General features: G+C 46.9%; 1 protein-coding gene across 3 annotated transcripts in view; it reads left to right on the top strand.

Annotated features, from left to right (window-relative positions):
- The window catches only part of LOC115088174 (serine/threonine-protein kinase PDIK1L-like), a 292,604-nt gene extending 278,572 nt beyond the window's left edge, over nt 1–14,032 (top strand). For all 3 annotated transcript variants that reach the window (XR_003855717.1, XR_003855718.1, XM_029596185.1), the window contains one exon: nt 13,050–14,032. The gene's annotated coding sequence lies outside the window, so the exon portion shown is untranslated. The remainder of the gene's footprint in view (nt 1–13,049) is intronic.
- The last annotated feature ends 1,681 nt before the right edge of the window (nt 14,033–15,713 follow it).

Raw genomic sequence — 15,713 nt, 5'->3', positions numbered from 1 at the left:
TCAAAGGCCTCTTCAATATATCTCTTCTGCTGCCTCTCGTAGCCAGCATTCTTCTAATGTTGAACTGGGATGGGGTTCAGTATTCTTTTCCCCACTCCCTGACTGAGATCAGTATGCTTTCCCATACTTCTCAATCCATCATATCAGTAACCTTTTATTCTCTCACCAGTCAGTCCCAAATCATAGACTTACTGATGTTCTTAGGTTCTGGTAGCGTCACAAAACCTTCTAAACATAAATCTTGCCGTTTAATATGGCAGGCTTTACCTCGGATTCTGTTCTCCAGACATCCTCCACATAGATACACCTTTCTCTTAGGAGGTGTATCGTTTTGGGAGTTGGGTTCCCGTTTTCGGTAATCCTCTCTGAGTCGGCTTACCATGGATTATCCACTGATCAAGCCGCCTCTATTTCTCTAATCACGGAATGAACATATATATTCTCCTTATAAGTCTCATACATTCTACGTTTGAGCCTTTCCATTCCTCTCTTCCACAGTTTGGCAAGGGAACTTCTTTCCCTCTTAATGTCATTCCTGCCAGCAGGGTCCGTGAGTTATGCACTCTTTCCATACTCACCTGACTCCGTTCCTCTGCCACTGAGTAGTTCTACGCATTCAACTTTCTATCCTTTTCAGGTAGATGTTGTATCTCCTTTCCTCAGGAAATACTCTATTAATTTTTCCTAACCTCTCTCTCTCGCCCTAGGGAGAGAGTGGGTTTTCCACATTCCTGGACAGTAATGCTCCGCTTACATTCTATCTACATTGCACTGCATTCCATGTGAATTCCACTTGACTCTTTCCTTCATGCAAGGGTCAAGCTGCTACTTCCAGTGGCCACACAGACCTAATCCTTCTGATTAAGTGGTCTATATTTCCTTTCCTACCAACAAGCAGACATTTCACTACAACACTGTGGGTATCCACATACTGTTGTGTCCGTCTTAGCCTTAACAGCTTCCCTTTGGTTACTGCTGCTTGTACTTTTTTATCAGGTTGCAGCCTGGAGTCCTCTCCATACCTTCGCAGCCTATTATTGCTTACATTTGACTAGCCGGCATGCTCCATGTTTGGCCAGTCCGCCTACTCTTACTTTTTTCAATTCACTACCCAACATCCTTCCACGAACCCATTATGGTGTTGCGGATGCCCTCCGTTCCCATTTCCACCTCAGTCGTTACGCCTTTGCGCATCTGCGGTGTATCTGGTGCATTCCCGGGCATCCTCAGCTCGGTACTCACCCATTTGTGAGGACTACCATCCTGCTTGTCCTGTGAGAAAGCAAATGTTGCTTACCTGATGTAACAGGTGTTCTCACAGGACAGCAGGATGTTAGTCCTCACGAAACCCGCCCGCCACCCCGCGGAGTTGGGTCTGTATACTTTTATTTTAGTTTCGCTTGCGCTTTTTAGCTATAAGACGAGACTGAGGGAGACACCTGTGGCTCACAAGGATAATTGCAGGCTGGGCATGCTCAGTGCACCCAGTGTGCTAGTGTCAGTCAAAGCTTGTTGAAACTTTGACAGAAAAGTTTTCCGTACAGGGCTCCATCCTCGATGTCACCCATTTGTGAGGACTAACATCCTGCTGTCCTGTGAGAACACCTGTTACATCAGGTAAGCAACATTTGCTATTCCCAGTAATTTTACATGGTATGTGTAAGTTTTGTTTATATTTACCTTCCATTTTGAAAAGGTGGTTCTGACAGCGTCTGGTTCTAAAATTTGTCACTAGTTTATTATCTATTAATGTTTGAGATCAATTTAGTACTTAGAATACTGAGTAATTTTCTGACTGTGATGATATCACAGAGAAAGCTGTGCTCTCTATTTTCATCTGCTGTTGGGACTGTTATAGCAAAACATAAGGAAAGAAAATTAACAGGTAAGAAATTTCTCCTTTCTGCAGCTCATCATTTCATCTCCTCTTATCTCTCCATACACTCCTTTTCGGGAACTCCACTAATAAACAAGTTCCGCTTATTTACACCGTTCTCCATTGCCTACTCCAGACTCCATGCTTTCTACCTTGCAGTACTTCACTCATAGAATAGACTTCCTGAATTGGTGCTCGATACACACTCTGGACTTATTCAAATCCAACCTAAAAACCCACCTTTTCTGAAGCTACTTTAAAATTTTAACCCTGGTTCTCTTAATCATGTCCTTAACCATTTTCCGTAGTAAATGAAACTCCCTGTCTTATTTGTCCTGAATAGATTATCAGTTTTATGGACATGGGTCTCATGTATATTAGTCTAGTAGCATTATAACAATGATTAGTACTTGTAATATTTATGAAATTTCACTTGTATGAATTTTTTGGTAAAGTGTGCTTAAACAGAGAACTTAGTGCATTTTGGTTATATTGTCCTGCAATTCCATTTGCATGTTGAAGTTGAAGATACATTGCATTATAACATGTATATGGTAATGAATGAAATCTAATCATATCCTGTGTATGTATGACTAATGCAAAATATTTCCTTTGATATATATACTAGGATTCATAGTTCCATATCATCTAGTTAAGAGGGTAATTTTTAAACAACCTGTGAAGGGCTAAAGTCCATGGTTACTTTGTACCCATAGGCTGTCGCCAGAATTTTCATAGCTGATTTATGCGCATAAGTCCACATTGAATGCTTTGTGGATTATCCCAATATGCATATGTACAGAATATTACATCTGCTCCCATGTGTAACTTTTTGTATGCACATTTACACAAAAGTTGGTGCATAAATGCTTTCTCACAGGACAAGCAGGATGGTTGTCCTCACAAATGGGTGACATCGAGGATGGAGCCCACCACGGAAAACTTCTGTCAAAGTTTAAACAGAACTTTGACTGGCCCCTACTGGGCATGCCCAGCAAGGCACTGACCCTGCAGCCAGCAGGGGTCTCCCTTCAGTCTTCTTTTTTCCGCGCAGCAGTTGCCACGCGGGGAAAGGAGCTCTCTTACCACGTTCCTGACAGGAATTCGGTATTTTTCTATCCGAAGAAAATTTGCCCCTCAGGGGTCTCCCTTCGACAAATTTTTGTCACTTTCGCGGAAACCGGTAAGTTTTTTCCCTTTTTTTAATCGGCGGCCGTCGATTTTGGCCCTTGAGGCCTGTGGGAACTTACTGAGCCCGCGCCTAAATTTGGCCTTAAGCCATGGCGACGGGGTTCCGTCGATGTCCGGATTGTACCCGGACTATGTCCATCACTGACCCCCATAGGGTTTGTGTTTTATGTTTGGGTAGTGAGCATGATGTCCTGACTTGCACCAAATGTGCCTTAATGACACCTAAGGGTCGCAAGGCCAGGATGGAGAAGATGGGGCTCCTCTTCCATGCACCCACCCCAACGCCATCGATAGCATCGACGTCATCGGAACCGGCACCGTCGAAGTTGCACCACCATCGCCAACCCGCCGGTGACCGTCCACCATCGATGACTTCTCGGCCGTCGACTCCTGTCCCCTCCCCGGATGACCGAGGAGATCGGAAGGATAAGCATCGCCATCGACGGCACAAGTCTCGGCCCGTCGAGGATCCGCAACCATCGACCTCTGAACAGGCCGAGCCACCGAAGAAAAAGCCTCGGTCGGACCTGGCACCGTCCACGTCTCGTTCGCAGGCACCGAGGAAACCCTCACCCTCCCGGGGTGCGGGGGCCGTGATCCCACCGGTTACGGTGGTCCCTCCGGCCCTGCCTCAGCCTCCCTCTCCCGTCGAGCCGGGTATGCTTACCCCTGGTCTCCGGGCAGAACTGGACCGGCTGGTCCAGGAGGCCATCGAGAATGCGATGCGAAGATTCCAGCCTCCACCGGCACCGCCTCCGGCACCGATTCCGGCACCGCCTCAGGCACCGACCTCAGCACCGACTCTGCCACCGAGGATGGAACCGACCACCGAGCCTATAGTGGAAGCGTTGGCACCGATACTAAATCGTATGGAGGCACTTATGCGCGCCCTTCCATCGGTGATTTCATTAGCACCGACTACACCATCATCTCCGGAAGGACATTCATCGACAGGAGAAACACCGTTCCGGATTCCTCCGTCCGGTGTCGTTCCATCGGTGCCTTCACATACCTTTCCACCGATTTATCCTTCGGCTCCATCGATTCCAAGATCGGCACCGATTCCATCGGTGGCCCCGAAGCCCTCGATGCCGTTCACTGTTCCGCTTGCAGCACCGGTTCCATCGATGCCTTTGGATCCTCTACCAGGTCCTTCAGGACAGCAAACCTTACATGATCCTTATGATACCTGGGGTGATGATTCATCTTCAGATACAGATTTACCATCCCCACCATCTCCTACAGAGAGTAGAAAACGATCTCCTCCTGAAGATCTCTCCTTTATAAATTTTGTAAAGGAGATGTCAGAAGTTGTGCCTTTTCAGCTGCAATCTGAGACCGATGACAGGCACCAAATGATGGAGCTGCTCCAATTTCTGGATGCCCCCAAGATCATCGCTTCCATCCCCATTCACCAAGTATTTCTGGATCTTTTAAAGAAAAACTGGGAATCACCTTCATCTGTGTCACCAGTCAATAAAAAAGCTGACTCAACCTACCTCGTTCAGTCAGCACCAGGATTTCAGAAGTCTCAACTGGATTATCGCTCTGTTGTAGTTGAGTCTGCGCAAAAGAAAGCCAAGCGTTTAAAGCCACACTCTTCCACTCCCCCTATCAAGGACAACCAATTTCTTGATAGTGTGGGAAGGAAAGTGTATCATGGGGCTATGTTGATATCTCGTATAGCTTCATACCAACTTTATATGACTCAGTACAACAGAGCTATCCTTAAACAAATGCAGGACTACGCTGACACCTTACCGGACCAATACCAGCCACAGCTTCAAGCCCTCCTTCACAAAGGATTTGAAGCTGGGAAGCACGAGATCCGAACGGCCTACGATATCTTCGATGCTTCCACGAAAGTCTCAGCTACTGCCATCTCAGCCAGACGTTGGGCTTGGTTAAAATCATCCAACCTTCGCCCAGAGGTTCAGGATCGTCTAGCCGATTTACCCTGCTTAGGGGATAATCTGTTCGGAGAACAGATTCAACAAATTGTGGCGGAATTGAAGGATCACCACGAGACGTTGAAACAACTTTCGTCTGTTCCATCTGAGGTATCCTCCAAACCACCACCTAAGAAGGACTCCAAAAAGTCATTCTTTCGGCCACGTCGTTATTACCCTCCGTCGACTAGGCCTCGTCCGGCTCGATCCTCCACCAGACCTCAGCCACGCCAACCTCGGAAACAAAGACCTGCTGTAGCCCCACCCCCCGGGCCTGCGGCAGGCCTTTGACTTCCCGACTCGGAGCACATGCCATATCCCACTCCCCCACATCCCTGTAGGGGGTCGTCTGTGCCACTTTCTACAGCATTGGATACGGATTACCTCAGACCAGTGGGTGCTGGCGATTATCGCACAGGGTTACCACCTCAATTTCATAACTCTTCCGGCAGACTCCCCGCCGCTTCAAGCGTGGAGTCTATCCAGCCATTTGGCTCAATTACAACAGGAAGTATCTCTTCTTCTGCAATCAAATGCTATAGAACCCGTTCCTCCCTCTCAACGAGGCAAGGGATTCTATTCCAGATACTTCCTAATTCCAAAGAAATCAGGAGGGCTACGTCCAATTTTAGACCTTCGAGCCCTCAACAAGTACCTTCAAAAAGAAAAATTCAAGATGGTAACCCTGGGCACGTTACTCCCTCTGCTGCAGAAAGGGGATTGGCTATGCTCCCTCGACCTCAAGGAAGCTTATACCCATATTGCGATAACACAATCCCATCGCAAATATCTGCGGTTTCTCGTAGGCCGCGACCATTATCAATACCGAGTACTGCCTTTCGGTCTGGCATCTGCTCCACGGGTCTTCACCAAATGCCTCGTAGTTGTAGCAGCATTCCTCAGGAAGGAAGGTGTCCACGTATACCCCTATCTGGACGACTGGCTGATCAGGGCCTCCACCCCTCAGATTGCCCGGTCCTCCCTACAATTGACAATCAACACACTCCTTTCCTTAGGGTTTCTTGTCAATTACGAGAAATCTTGCTTCGTCCCATCTCAAACCTTATCTTTCATTGGGGCAGACTTGGACACCTTACAGGCAAAGGCCTACCTTCCGCTACAACGGGTCCAAACTCTCATGTCCCTAGCTCACCAGCTCCAGTCTCAAGACACTGCCACAGCTCGCCAATTCCTAGTTCTCCTAGGACACATGGCATCCTCGGTTCAAGTCACTCCCATGACCAGACTAGCCATGAGGGTAACACAATGGACTCTACGACAACAATGGATTCAAGCTTTTCAGCCTCTGTCCTCCATAATCACAGTCACACAAGCGCTGCGCCTATCCTTAACTTGGTGGACGACTCAGGTCAACCTCCTTCAGGGCTTACCCTTTCTTCCACCGGATCCGCAAGTTATCCTAACCACCGACGCTTCCCACATCGGTTGGGGGGCCCATGTGGACAATTTTCAAACCCAAGGGTTATGGTCCAACGAGGAAGCCGAACACCAGATCAATTTCCTGGAACTTCGAGCAATCCGCTATGCGCTCCGCACTTTCAAAGATCATCTCTTTCATCAGATAATCTTAATCCAGACGGACAACCAAGTGGCCATGTGGTACATAAACAAGCAGGGAGGCACAGGCTCCTTCCTTCTGTGTCAGGAAGCTGCGCAGATCTGGGCGGAAGCCCTCTCCCACTCTATGTACCTCAGGGCCACTTACCTGCCGGGAGTAGACAATGTATTGGCAGACCGGCTGAGCCGTGTCTTCCGACCGCACGAGTGGTCACTCGATCCTCTGATAGCGACCTCTCTGTTTCACAAGTGGGGTTCTCCCCGCATAGACCTCTTTGCGTCCCCTCAGAACCACAAAGTGGACGATTACTGCTCTCTCATTCGGAGCCAGAACTCTCGGCCGAGGGATGCATTCTCCCTCAAGTGGACAACCGGTCTGCTCTACGCATTCCCCCCACTTCCTCTTGTGTCAAAGACTCTCGTGAAGCTACGCCAGGACGGAGGAACCATGATCCTGATAGCACCTTACTGGCCACGCCAAGTATGGTTTCCAATACTCCAGGATCTCTCCATCCGCAGGCACATTCCTCTGGGAAAGGACCCGCATCTGCTCACTCAAAACGACGGATGCCTCCTCCATCCCAACCTCCAAGCCTTGTCCCTGACGGCATGGATGTTGAAAGGTTAGTCCTTCAGCCTTTCAACCTTTCAGATTCCGTTTCTCGAGTCCTGATAGCTTCACGAAAGCCTTCCACAAGAAAGTCTTACTCATACAAATGGAAAAGGTACACATCATGGTGCACTTCTCAGTCCCTTGATCCCCTTTCCTGTCCAATTTCCAAATTCTTGGACTATTTATGGCATCTCTCTGAATCAGGTCTTAAAACCTCTTCCATTAGGATGCATGTCAGTGCGGTAGCCGCCTTCCATAAAGGTGTACAGGGTGTCCCTATTTCAGTACAACCCCTAGTAACACGTTTTCTTAAAGGCTTGCTCCATCTGAAGCCACCCTTACGGCCTCCGGCCCCATCCTGGGACCTTAATCTGGTTCTTGGTCGTCTAACGAAACCTCCTTTCGAACCTCTGCACTCCTGTGAGTTAAAGTATCTCACATGGAAAGTGTTATTCCTTTTGGCTATCACTTCAGCTCGCAGGGTTAGTGAATTACAGGCCCTAGTTACCTATCCGCCTTACACTAAACTCCTGCAGGACCGGGCGGTACTCCGCACTCACCCTAAATTTTTACCTAAGGTAGTTTCTGAGTTTCATATCAATCAATCCATCATACTACCTATCTTTTTTCCCAGGCCCCACTCCAACTCTGGAGAACAGACCCTGCATACCCTAGACTGTAAACGAGCTCTAGCCTTTTACCTAGACCGTACAGTTTCTCACAGGAAGAGCACTCAATTATTCGTCTCTTTCCATCCTAACAAGTTAGGACAACCTGTGGGTAAGCAGGCTCTTTCCTCCTGGTTGGCGGACTGCATTGCTTTCTGCTATGAGCAAGCGGGCATCCCTTTTCAAGACCGTGTCAAAGCACACTCTGTGAGGGCCATGGCTACGTCAGTGGCACACCTTCGATCGGTGCCGCTTCCTGACATCTGCAAGGCTGCAACCTGGAGTTCTCTCCATACCTTTGCAGCCCACTATTGTTTGGACAAAGCTGGAAGACAGGACTCCATCTTCGGCCAATCTGTCTTGCGTAACCTTTTTCCAACGTGATGTACCAACACCTTTCCACCTTCCCGGTAGGGTGCGGATGCCCTTTACCAAATTCCACCCCAGTTGTAGTGCCTGTTGCACGTCGTTGGGTGCATTTGGTGCAAGTCAGGACATCCTCAGCTCGGTACTCACCCATTTGTGAGGACAACCATCCTGCTTGTCCTGTGAGAAAGCAAATGTTGCTTACCTGATGTAACAGGTGTTCTCACAGGACAGCAGGATGTTAGTCCTCACGAAACCCGCCCGCCACCCCGCGGTGTTGGGTTTGTTTTGTTTTTACTTTCTAGGCACTGCCTGTAGCTTTGAACATCAGACTGAAGGGAGACCCCTGCTGGCTGCAGGGTCAGTGCCTTGCTGGGCATGCCCAGTAGGGGCCAGTCAAAGTTCTGTTTAAACTTTGACAGAAGTTTTCCGTGGTGGGCTCCATCCTCGATGTCACCCATTTGTGAGGACTAACATCCTGCTGTCCTGTGAGAACACCTGTTACATCAGGTAAGCAACATTTGCTTTCTCTGCCCCATCTTCCTTCCCTGGAACGCCTACCACGAGTGGAGAGAAAAGTATGTGCTTCTCTTTGCATAAGCCCCCTGGCTAGTTTCAAAAGTCTCCGGGTCGTCCAGCTGACCCGGAGAGCGTGCAGGCCTGCGCGATCGGCGCAAGGAACCCACCGGGGTCACTTACCCCAGCGGGTCCGCTCGGCCGCCCACGAGGCTCCCTCCGGTGCTTGCCCGCAGCCGTCCACTGTCCATCCGCTGTCCTCCGCCCCTCAACGAAAGAGCCGACGAATCCAGGGACTGGCCTGAGCAGCCAATCAGGATCCTCTTCCAGGGCTTCAAAGCCCAGCCTCTCTCTGCGCCATGCGACAAAGGGGCCTGCCCCTTTGTGCGCCCCTTCGTGCGCCTCCTTCAAGCCTCCCGTCTGCCTCCCTATACCTGCCTTCTGCTCCGTTCGCCGATCCCGTCTACCTCCGAGCTCCTCCAAAGCTCCACGCGGCCGGCGTAAACCCATCGGGGTTAGGAGCCGCCGCACCCGAGACAAGGAACCGCCCTATGAGGACCGCGTCGACGAAAGGCAGGCCACAGACCGCCCGTTAAAACTCTGCCCACTTCCAGATAATCCTTGCAACACGCTGTATATCCACTTAATTGTATCTGCATCTCATGATTTGTTCTGTATATCTACTTAACTGTGTCTGCATCTCATGATTTGTTTTTCTCCCCATTATACCTCTGCTGGCCCTCCACTCCACAATGCCTCCGCACTCCTGCTTCTGTCCCACCAATTACCTAAACAGACACCCTTCAAAACTATCCTTCCCCCCCTCCAGCCCCCACAACGCTCAAAAAAGGCGCCTGACCCCCATCCCCATATCTCCCTCCACGCAAGTCCTTACCCTGTCACTCATTTCTCTTCTCCTCATTAACGCCCAATCCTTGAAACAAAAAACACACCTTCTCCATGATATTTTAACTGACTCCAAACCAGAAATCTTTGCGGTAACTGAAACTTGGTTTAAACCTTGTGACACCCCACTCATCAACCAACTGCCTTCTGAAACCTATGACATTTTCTCTATCCCCCGCAAAAAGAAAAGAGGAGGAGGCTTACTCCTGATAGCCAAGAAAGAATTCAAACTCACCCCACAAATCTGCAATATTCCCAACCAATACGAAGTAGGCCTTTTCAAATCGAAATCCCTACAAATCTGCCTTATCTACACCCCCCCGGTCTACTAGAAAAAGACCCCGCCCCTCTCATCGAATTTCTCACTATCTCACTCTCTCCCGATATCCCTACAATTCTCCTTGGCGATTTTAATCTTCATGTTGATTCCAAACCACAATCCCCGCCATGCGAAGTATTCATCTCTTCATTAGACGCGATGGGTTTCACACAAATTATTCACTCCCCGACCCACAAAGCCGGTCATACCCTTGACCTTATTTTCACCAACTCACTCATCAATACCATCCACTCCCCCACATGCCTCCCTGTCCCGTGGTCTGACCACTCCATCATCAATACAACCCTTGCTCTACAAATCCCACCCCCCTCCTCTTCTTCTCAGCCTAAATCTTTCCATTTCCACAAGACCTGCCCCTTAGACACTCTTGCAACGGCCTGCTCCAACATTCCCAATCACCTTGACCTAGAGACAGCTGACAGTGCTATATCTTCCTGGGCAGAGACTACCCTGAATATTGCTAACAACTTATGTCCAATCACCCAAAAAACTGTCACACAAACCAAATCAATTAAAAAACCTTGGTACACCCACGTACTCAAAACCCAAAAAATCCAACTTAGAGCAGCTGAAAGACGATGGCGTAAACACCCCACTCCTGCCACTAAAACCATCTACTACCAACTTATGCATGCATATAGAAACGCTATTCAAAAAACTAAAAAAGAATACTATGCCAAGAAAATTCACCACCTCCAATTTAACCCTAAGGCCCTATTTACCTTGATCTCAAATCTTACCAAACCCAATGTGACGTTACCTCAGGTTCCCTCCACACAATCTCGATGCAATGAAATTGCTCTATTCTTTAAGAATAAAATCTCCAACATCACTGCTAAATTCACCCCCAATACCAACAATATAACCCTCCCCTCCCCACCCCACCCCACACACACCCACCATCCTCTCATCGTTTGAACCTTCCTCAACTCTGGAAATAGAGAACATCTTAAAAAAGATGAGACCTTCTTCCCATCCCTCTGAAACCATTCCCACCAAACTTCTACTCACCATTCCTAAAACCATAGCCACCTCACTCTCCAAAATTGTGAACTGTTCCCTCGAACAAGGCTTGGTCCCCTACTCCCTAAAACAAGCTGTGGTCAAGCCCATCCTAAAAAAAACCTCCCTTGATCCCTCCAACCTATCTAACCTCCGTCCCATCTCCAATCTCCCTTTCCTTTCCAAAGTCCTTGAGAAACTAGTAAACTCCCGCCTCTCTGACCACCTCGAACAATCCAACATACTCCTACCAACACAATATGGTTTCCGAAAACATCTCAGTACGGAAACCCTACTCCTCTCCCTAACAGATACCATTATCAAAGGAATGGACGCTGGCAACTCCTATCTCATTGCTATGCTTGATATTTCTGCCGCTTTTGATACCGTCAATCATAACATCCTTATCAACACTCTCATCAGCATAGGAATCTCCGGCACTGCTCTTTCATGGATCAAGTCTTACCTCCAAAACCGTAGCTACACAGTCCTCACTGACAATTTTGAATCTTCACCTGTTAATCTCGACTGTGGTGTCCCCCAAGGATCCTCCCTCTCTTCCACCCTATTTAACATTTATATGCTCCCTCTCACCAACCTCCTCTCCAACCTTGGTGTTACACACTTCATCTATGCAGATGATGTGCAAATCCTCATCCCCTTCACAAATTCCATTCTCACCGCACTCCAAAACTGGGACACTATTCTTGCCTTCATCAACCAGCTCCTCACTGACATGCACTTATCTCTCAATCCCCAAAAAACTGAACTCCTTCTCATCTCCTCCAAACATTCGTCAATACCAGTACCCTCTACCCTCTCCTCTACCACTTTTCCCTCTGACACACGAAACCTGGGTGTTATACTCGATAACCAACTCACCTTCAAACCTTACATCAAATCTATTCTCAGCAGCTGCTATTTCAAATTACAAACCCTCAAAAAACTCAAACCCCTTCTCTATTTCTCTGATTTCCGTACTGTACTCCAATCTATAATTTTTTTGAAGATAGACTACTGCAACGCTCTCCTCCTTGGCCTCCCTGCTACCTACATCAAACCTTTACAACTCCTTCAGAACGCTACTGCACGCATCCTCACTAATGTCAATAAGAAAGACAACATCACTCCCACCCTCATTGATCTCCACTGGCTTCCCATTCACTCACGAATTATTTACAAAACCCTAACTCTCATTCACAAAAGCATTACCAATGAACATTACAACTGGTTAAACCCACCATTCCTCCCTCGCACCTCCACAAGAGTACTCGTTCCTCCCTCCGTGGAACTCTAATTTCTCACTCCATAAAATCTACTAGACTTATTTCCACAACCAACAGAGCCCTTTCCCTCGCCGGCCCCACCCTCTGGAACTCCATGCCTCTTGACCTACGCACCGAAACCTCCACACCCAATTTCAAAAAGAAACTTAAACCTGGCTCTTCCTCCAAGCCTATCCCCCTTCATCATCACTTACTAACCCTCCCCCTCCAGGACCCACATCTAACACTTGCCCCCTCTAGCCCTCCTCTCCCGTCTTCTCTCCCCTAATCAAGAACCAGCAATAAATACAAATGCATCACTTAACCATGTATATATCGAATGTTATATAACCTTGTATATAACCTCGTATATAACGAGTGTATATAACGAATGTTTTGCTAAGCTCTGTACATAACCTTTCCCTTTGTGTCATTGTTTTACTCCTTCCCTGCCCCCACCTATGTCTCTCCTAGTTGAATCCCTCCTCTCTAATTTATCTAGTTTTTGCTCTGTTACTGTGTTCTATTGTTTTCTGTTCTTTGTAAAGGCAATGCCTATATATACATTGGTTGTAAGTTACATGTAAACCGACACGATGTGCAAACGGTTGTCGGTATATAAAACCGTTTAAATAAAATAAATAAATAAAAGTCTATCCTTTTGAAAACTGCTACCTAAAAAACACCTTTTCAGTAATTTTTTCTTCCCTTGCCCAGTTGGTTGTGATCTCTAAACAGATAGCTCCATCTTTTTTTTTTTTTTTTTTTTTCTTCAACAGGTAATGTGTGTTCCACTGCTGCGGAAATCAAGGCAGGCTGTGCTGAATTGCTTATCCAAGATCTGTGGATGGATATCTTGGCCAGGGAGAGGGTACTTGTCAGAAATAAAACTCAATGCATACACATTTGTGCATGGCAATTATGATGGTATAGTAAGATACAAAAATAGCTAAATAGTATGTATAATGGTGCAGATTTTTTACTCCTTGTGTTGCATATGCCTTAATTTAGTCATAAGGGAGTAAACTAACTTTTATTCATTGTAGCTACTGGTGAACTATAGAAAACGTACCCAGTTTTATTCATAAAAATCAGCAATTTTGCATATTACTTCCTATCACAGTTATGGTAATGGAAAGGAAAAACTTATGCATGAAAGTACTAAAAACAAGTAGGAAAATACCCCCTCCTAAAAACAAACTATATGGTAATGTGTATTGCAGTAGTGATAACACAAGGGACCTATGTACTAGCTTGCTTTGTAGACTGTTGTATATTTTCTACTGTACTTTAATGCAAACACTACTTTTCTGAATGTATTTGTTATTCTATAATGTTTTGAAAGTCTGGTTCTGGATATTGTACTTATCTAATAGTGTCTTAATTTTGCAGGCTGTACATTTTGATTTTGGCTCATGTACCAGTTTGCTTATAGAACTGAAAAGCAGAACTTATACATCTAACATTTTTGCTTTCTCATTAGAAAAATGTCAAGTACTAGAGCAGCCTCCCTATATATAAAAATAAAATAAAATGCATTTTTGGAGATGGAGTGGGAAATGTCAGTTATGTAACTTGGCACTGTTTTAAGGGATATGAATGGTATCGCTTTCTCATTTATGTGAGTATTTTTCTGGATATTGAAGGAATAATAAGGTGATGAATATTGTCAGTTTTAAATGTGACATTTGGTTTTATTTCCTCCCCCACCCCCATTTTAAATATTGTCTACTGCAAGTTGCAATGAAATAAAATAGCTGAAAACCGAAGACCTTTCTGTAAAATTAATTTGTACCTGTTTGAAAAGTCAGAAAAAAATCAGTTTTTGCATTTTATTTACATTTAGGTCATGCCTTTTCATTGGTAGCTCAAGGCAAGTTACATTCAGGTATGGTAGGTATGTTCCTGTCTGAAAGGAATTACTTGTATCTGAGTTAATGGCGGGTGAAGTAACTTGCCCAAGATCATAAGGAGCTTGAGTGGGATTAGAACGCTGGCTTAGTTCTAAGTATGCTACTGTACCCACTAGGCTACTTGGCATTTGCAGCCTTGGCATTTGCATGACTTTCTTGCTATTGCTCCAAAAACACTTTAAAAAAAAAAGTTCAGGCTTCTCTGGAACAGAGCTGAAGCAGTCACCTTATATATGTAAACATATTTGTGTCTGGGTGTTAGGACATGAGAAGGACCTATATATTCCAAACTCTAAAAAAACCCCTTCCCCCATAATGTACATGTATATTGTTAACCAGTTCAAATTCTGTTTTAGTCTTGCAAGTTCAGTGCAGTTGTGATATAAAGAAAAAAACTCAATCTGCCTTCCAGTAATTATACATGTTATCATAATGCTAGAGCATATGCTGTAGGGTCATACTAGCATACCAAAAAAGCATGAAAGAACTCAAGTGACTTACTGATGTATCATAAGACACCGTTCTTTACTTATATTTGCTTCCAAGGGAGAAGAAACATCTGACATTACAATTTCTATTAACCAAATCATATGTTTTGCATAAAGCTTTTAGTATACATTATATTTGAACCTTTTGAGAGAATGCAGTGACCGGCTTTGGAGTTCTTCAGTTTTTCTTAAAGGAAGTAAGTGTTCTTTTTCACCGGTTCTTCCCTGCTCCGAGGTCCCCTTTCGCGAGTCTTTTCCTCCGGCGTTGGTAAGACAATTTTTCGCGGCATTGTGGTTGGTTCCCGAGTGTCTTCCCTTCGGTGGCCACTGGCCACCGACTGCATGCAGACTTTTTTCGATGGCGACTGGCTTTCAGATGTGCCCCCAGTGTCCGCGGACTATGTCCATCATAGACCCACATGACATCTGCGTCCTCTGCCTGGGGCCTTCCCATGATGTTCGTCGGTGCCCCAGTTGTGCCCAGATGACACCCAAGGGCTGGTGCTCCTGCTGGATAAGATGTTTGGTCCCCGGCAGTCGGCTCCATCGACTAGTTCCTGAGACATTGGACTAGGGTGACCATGGTGAACCTGGCCCGTTGCCTTCGGTGTCCCGCCATGAAGATAAGTACACGGGGGATTGCCCCTCGAGTTGGGCCAGTCCAAGACCTCGGGGTCATCTACCTCTGCACCAGAGAAGGACTGGGCCGAGCACCGAGTGAAGCACAGACACTGGCCCCAACGGTCATCACTTGAGCCCCCTTTGAAGCGGCCCTGGGGCGAGGAGGCGCCCGATCCTCCTCCAAACTCGGGAGCCCAGGGGTGTTTTCCACCTATTTTGGTGCTGGGTACCGAGCCTCCGTGGAGGCTTTGGTTACGCCCCGTCCTTCTCCTCCTTCATCGGCCTGAATTTCACGAAGAGTTGGACCACGTCGTGCAGCAGGCAGTGCTCCGTGCCCTCCATGACCTCGAGCAACTACTGGCGCAGACCCTCATGTGGACACTGGAACTAGCACCCTCGATGCTGGCGCCCCTGCTGGAGC

This window comes from Rhinatrema bivittatum, chromosome 3, assembly GCF_901001135.1.
Source record: "Rhinatrema bivittatum chromosome 3, aRhiBiv1.1, whole genome shotgun sequence".
Lineage (NCBI taxonomy): Eukaryota > Metazoa > Chordata > Amphibia > Gymnophiona > Rhinatrematidae > Rhinatrema > Rhinatrema bivittatum.
The sequence above is the reverse complement of the archived record's forward strand: the minus strand, read 5'-3'. Positions and strand labels throughout refer to the sequence as shown.